The sequence below is a fragment of the Schistocerca nitens genome, chromosome 7, assembly GCF_023898315.1.
Source record: "Schistocerca nitens isolate TAMUIC-IGC-003100 chromosome 7, iqSchNite1.1, whole genome shotgun sequence".
Classification (NCBI taxonomy): Eukaryota; Metazoa; Arthropoda; class Insecta; order Orthoptera; family Acrididae; genus Schistocerca; species Schistocerca nitens.
Genome location: NC_064620.1, coordinates 380,107,731 through 380,114,494, shown reverse-complemented (window position 1 = coordinate 380,114,494; position 6,764 = coordinate 380,107,731).

The window sequence follows — 6,764 nt, the reverse complement described above, 5'->3', positions numbered from 1 at the left end:
CGCGCGACTGCTACCGTCGCAGGTTCGAATCCTGCGTCGGGCATGGATGTGTGTGATGTCCTTAGGTTACATTTAAGTAGGCCTAAGATCTATGGGACTGATGACCTCAGATGTTAAATCCCATAGTACTCAGAGCCATTTGAATTACAATGACATCGGCGAACCTAAAGGTTTCTATTTCTTCTCCATGGATTTTAATTCCTGCACTGAATTTTTCTTTTGTTTCCTTTACTGCTTGCTCAATATACAGATTGAATAACCCTGTCTCACTCCCTTCCCAACCACTGCTTCCCTTTCATACCCCTCGACTCTTATAACTGCCATCTGGTTTCTGTACAAATTGTAAATAGCCTTTCGCTCTCTATATTTTACCCCTGCCACCTTCAGAATTTGAAAGAGAGTATTCCAGTCAACATTGTCAAAAGCTTTCTCTAACCCTTAATCTATTTTCTAAGATAAATCGTAGGGTCAGCATTGCCTCACCTGTTCCAATATTTCTACGGAATCCAAAGTGATCTTCCCCGAGATCGGCTTCTACCAGTAATTCCATTCGTCTCTAAAGAATTCGTGTTTGTATTGTGAAGCCGTGTCTTATTAAACTGATAGTTCGGTAATTTTCAGATCTGTCTTCAAATGTAGCCTACCAAAATTCGCTTATGTCGTACAACTCGCTTTTTGTGTTGGGATTCTTTCTCCATCAGTGTACTTATTTTTTTCAAGGTAATAAAATTATATGATTATCGCTCCTCTTTGATAGATTTATGCCATCAGGAGTACCGTGACGTCCAGTACTGAAACATTTAGCTGTAACCCAGAACAGTTACAGGCTTTCACTCGGCTGACTAGGATCATTTACTTGCGGTATTAGCCTCTCATCGGATGAGGCAGTTGCCGTAGTATGTATGCTACGCAGCGCATTTGCAGAATATGCACCAGCAGGTATCTGCATGCTGCGGTCTGGTGCACGGACCCGTGGGCTCCGGCCGCTGGCGCTTATCAATTGTGCTCAGATCAGCCGGCAGAGGGTGCGGCGGCTTTGGTGTGCAGCGACTGTGGTGCGTCTGCACCTGCGGCGTCGCCAGGCGCGCGTCCACCAGTGCGCTCGAAACTGCGTGGGTGTCGGGAAGCAGTCTGGCCGGGCGGAACAAACCCCAGCCTCAGGGCGGATAAGAAGCCCGGTCACCTGCGCTTCCCAACGCGCCGTTCTGAAAACTCGCTTCTGCTAGCGGAACTTCTTCACCTGTGTGAACTGCGCAGCTCAAAACGATAAAGATCGAAAAAGCAGTTGACAGGTCCCAGGACACTGGATATCAAATCATCTTCTGCTTCGCCTTCGTCTTGCTCTCTTTCACTTCATTGACTAGGCTGTTCCGTCCACTGAAAACATCTGTTTCTCGGTCGTCTATACCTCTTTTACTATTGGTTCATAACTTACTACTTTTTGTCTAACTAATCGCTTTTCCCCCCCATTTCGTCGATATGTTGTTCCCATTATATGCAGCCTTGCTCTGTTTTTTCGGTTTTAGAGAATGGATTAAGTTCTTCTCTTATAATAATAGCCGGCCGCTGTCGCCGAGCGGTTCTAGGCTCTTCAGTCCGGAACCGCGCGACCGCTACGGTCGCAGGTTCGAATCCTGCCTCGGGCTTGCATGTGTCTGATGTCCTTAGGTTAGTTAGTTCTAGGTTCTAAGTTCTAGGGGACTGATGACCTCAGATGTTAAGTCACATAGTGCTCAGAGCCATTTGATACATTTATAATAATGTTTTCCGTTTTATCTTTTAAGTTTCCTTAATAATTTCTCTTCTACACACTGCATTTTTCTTTTGCGTTTCTTAGTTTATGTTCATGAGCGGGGCCGTTGCTACGCATTTTGCCGCTAGAGGCAAGGACAGAAAAATGACACCCCCTTCTTTTCTGCTACCATCGTCTCCCCGATACCCCCGTTCCACCACAAACAGCAACGGCACAACAGTTCAGATCTCGTATTATACTTCTAATCATTAAACTAAGGCGACCAGACGTCCTCAATATTCACGTCTTGACCTCAATGCCTTTAAAAGTGATTGAGGACAACAAATGTCCTGAGCTACTTAGTTTTTGTCTTCCGGGTTTTGAAATTTCCCAAGCTAATTGTAATAGGAAGACTGTGCTGAACATTTTAAACTAGAGCTCAGCTGAATATACCAGTGCAACCAAATTTAACATCAATTACTTTTTTTCTTAATTGCAACAAAATGGACTACTTGAAGTGTGGAAATATTATCACGAAATGCAAAATCAATGTTATTAATAATGTCAGTTTCAATGTTAAAATTACGAATGCTGCTAAGACTTCTTGTCCTTACGATGCATGAAGCCTAGTCTCTATACTCTTTAAAGCAGAAGATGTCCTTTCGCACTTTACTTGTGTAGAAGCAACCGTCCGCAAAGTGTAATATGCAACACAGAGACTGCAGTCTGCACTATTGTGTAAATTGTACTGAGACAACAGTTTGAAAGCACAAAGCTCACAATTTCTACTATTATGTCCCGTCGACAAACAAGTCGTGACATCTATCAAATTTTAAGGAAAGGACAGCTGTTTTGTTTGAGAAAAGACAGTGTAATTCTTTTCTCGTGCTGCGAGTCCCAGACAGTCAGAGACAGAGACAAAAGACAGCCGCCAGTTCATTTTTATTTATGTGTATGATGAACTGCAATTACCCTTTACTCCTTTTAGATATGTTGAAAGAGAAGTACAAAAGCTAGTTTGTGAACACGTGATCGATTATCTACAGGAAATAATAAAAGAACTAAAAATCACGAACAGAACCACTCCGTGCAACTGACACTTGACATATGGTCTGCAGAGAGAGAGAGAGAGAGCGCAAATGGGACAGAGGGGTATGGTATCAAGTCGGAACATGACGGTAGGCTGGCGTATTTGCCGCGCTCCAGCGCTCGACAGAGATGAATGAAGGTCATGTTTGTTTTCGTTTCGTTCTCGGTAGTGGCTGCTTTCGTTTTGAGGTAGGCAGAGGCAATGTGTTAACTTTCGTCAAAGATCTAATAGGTAATTGTTACTTATGCTTTTGAAAACAATTTGGTGTTTTAATTTTTCCTCTTTTTCATTTTTTCTCTCCTCAGTTGCTCATTTTTTTCACTGTTTGATTTGAAATTAATTTATTCCTCCTCTTGCCACCCTTAAAATTTTCCCGCCCTAGGTGGACGCCTGGTCTTAGCTAATTGGTAGAAACGACGCTATCCAACGATATCTTCAATTTGTTAGAATCGGGGTGGCCATTGCTTTGTAAAATTTTTACTTCCCTTGTCATCTCTTATTTTTTGTATTGTGTAAAATATGATTTGAAGCTTTCTACATTTATCAGTACGATCACACAGTGTAATTGTGGAGACAGTAACTAACGTTTAGGTGAAATGTCTCTACCTTTTCATATTACAAAAAGAATCCGACAAGAATTTAAGTATCCCCGTTGTTCAGTTTTACATTGGTAAAAGTCGACAGCACCAGAAAGAATGGAGTTAATGGAGTAAGTAGTGGCATAATACGACAAAATGAATTCATTTGCAGTGTTTGGTTTTCGGAGACGGTCTACATTTTCTCTCAGATAACAGAAAAATCTTAATAAGATTGCACTTTAAACTGCATTGAAAAAATCCTATAAGAAAACTCAGGACATGGAACTCCCTGGTAACTATACGGAAAACCTACAGTAACTCAATCTGACTACATATATCATGCACCTAAAAATAAATACGTATGGGAAACAATCCAGCATTCAGAATTAAATAGTGAAGCAAACAAAGAAAGAATCTCTAAATTACCAAAAGCCTTCAGTAATTTAATCGAATTTGTTATATGCGTCGCAGACCTTAATAACTAGGGACAGTTTAACTTGTAGCATAGAAGAGCAAGAAAGAAAATTTTAAGACACTTTATTGGCCCGTTACGGATGGATTTCAGGAATTAAATGAACATTCTTAGTAAATCTCTGACATGTTTTTTATTCCAGTCTTTGATCACAATATGAATTATTTAGACAATGATCGGTTTCAGTCCGTAATGACCATCCTCAGATCTTTTTTACACCATGTCCTAAAGTGATAAGACCATAATAACATCGTCAAAACATACAGGCTAAATATGTTGGAATTGGTGAATTTCTGATACGTTCATTGCCGCAATAAACAATGACTGGTTGATCAAAAGAATATTCTAAGACTTTTCAGTCCAACGAAAGTTAAGAGCAACTTGCTTCCTAAAAGTAAGAGATCTTGAGAAAAGTAGCATCAAATATGGTATGGTATATTACGGAGACGAGCTTAGAATACATATCGAGAATCATCAATTTTCAGACAAATCTAAAGTCGGAAACTGTCAAACAATATAAGTGGGACAGAATAACGTAACAAACATAACAGGTTTTAAAGGACGAAAAAAGCAAAGTCATCAGATAAATAAGTTCAGTCGCGCTTGTCATCTGGGTACAACTACGGATAAAGGATGTAAAGTGAAACGAAATGTTAGCACCTCTATGACGTGGTCATGCATCTAATGTGGGCCTATTTTTTAAATCACAAGGAACTTCATTTAATAAAAATTCTATTATTTTCGGCCTCTGCTTTTCACACAGATTGCGCAAATACGGTATATGATTGGTAAAATAGGTTAGATCTTTCTGAAGCTGATAAAAAACACCGAAGGCGAGGAAACACTGCAGTATGTTGTTTGTAGCAGAGGTGTTCGTGTATCTACTGGCAGTCGTTTTATGCATCCGTGAACGGGCAGAACGCCAGCTAAATACGGTACTGGCCCATTTAACCGTACGACATACAGTGATTTTTCAAGTAAATGGCTTTACGTACCACCGACTAAGTCATTGTACTTATTTCAGAAGGCTTGTTCGCACTGCAAACATTCCATCAATTGAAACAATTTGTCCTGACGATGACACTTCAGTAAATAAGTGCAAGATGTTTGTGACAATGCTAGCACTCACTACTGAGTGATTTGTTACTATGGTTTGGTTTGTGGTTGCATCGCGCTCTGACGTCACGGCAGCGTGTTTACTGTCCTGGAGTGCCAGCTTGTTTACGTTTCTGTGTACGCCATTAATCAATACCGCAACTCGAGATTTATCTGTGCGCTCCCGACATGCTATTTGTCGTCTGTGTGCAGCGGTGCGCTGCCTGTACGTGGTCCCGTCCCTTTTTTTGCGCACCTTAGTTCTCTCGCCGCTCTTTAGGTTACTCGCAGTGCATTAGTGCCCTTTGAGACGTCGAACGTACGTGTGTGAAAGAGGAGAAGCACTTAACCAAAGTGTTGCGCGAACAATCTACGTGAATGAGCTGTGTGTCAGCTGTCTCTCCATAACGTGTACGGTACAACGGCATGAACTTCACATGTTCTGGGTCGTTCAGAGCAGAGCTTCAAAAACAAAATTTTTGCTATAAAATAACGAACACAAGTTGTTATAAGGTTTTCTTATTATTTTGCAACTATTTTGTACCTAGAGGTCGTTTTCTGGCAGATGGTTGTGCTGAAATGGAGCCAGTGCAATGTCACATCTTTGATGACGCTCTGCGATGTTGTCAGCTCGGAACACAAGATGGAAATGGAAATGAGCGTTTGGCGTCAGGCCGGGAGGCCCCTTGCGGGGCAGGTCCGGCGGTCTTGGTGTAGGTCTTATTACATTCGACGCCACATTGGGCGTCCTGCGGGCCGGATTGGGATGAAATAATGATGAAGACAACACAACACCCAGTCCATGAGCGGAGAAAATCTCCGACCCAGCCGGGAATCGAACCCGGGCCCGTAGGACGGCAACCCGTCACGCTGACCACTCAGCTATTATTATTATTTTTTTAGATCTCGTTTTGTTCGCTTTTGTTCGTTGCATCTGCTCGGGGCGGACGTCGTAAGACATCCGTTTAAGCTCGTTGTTGATCGATTAGCTCAGTTTTTTTACTACAGAGGGCTGCTAACCCACTGACCGAACACGCTGAGCTACCGTGCCGGCAACCGGTAGTTCCAGTCGCCCACCGATCCAAGTGACAAATCACCATTAGTGTCAAATAATTTCGGTCCAATGAGCATTTGCTTGTCCTGGTTGGTGTGAGACTTTCAGTGCAAACGTCTGTACGCTGACCATTTGTGGAAGCTTACACAACTACTTCAGTGTACTTTACGAGACATATTCTCTACAACCGGACTACTGTTTAATCACTTGCAACCACTTTTCCATGAATTGTTACCTATATCAGAGACTCAATAAAGCAGTTGAAAACATATATTTTTATATGTAAAACTATTTCATCCGTTCAACATGGTAGCCTCCCGTGACCCTCTGCTAGCCGGCCGAAGAGGCCGTGCGGTTAAAGGCGCTGCAGTCTGGAACCGCAAGACCGCTACGGTCGCAGGTTCGAATCCTGCCTCGGGCATGGATGTTTGTGATGTCCTTAGGTTAGTTAGGTTTAACTAGTCCTAAGTTCTATGGGACTAATGACCTCAGCAGTTGAGTCTCATAGTGCTCAGAGCCATTTGAACCATTTTTTTTGACCCTCTGCTAAACAGCAACATCATTTTGCTTTAAATTTTTTGATTGGCTTTACTGAGCAACGTACACAATTACTTTGAATGGCTATAACTGATTACTATAACTGATTATACAGCAATCGAGTTGTGGAGAATACGTGTTGTACACTGAAATGGTTATGTAAGTTTCCACAAATGGTCAATCTACAGATGTATGCACTGAAAGTC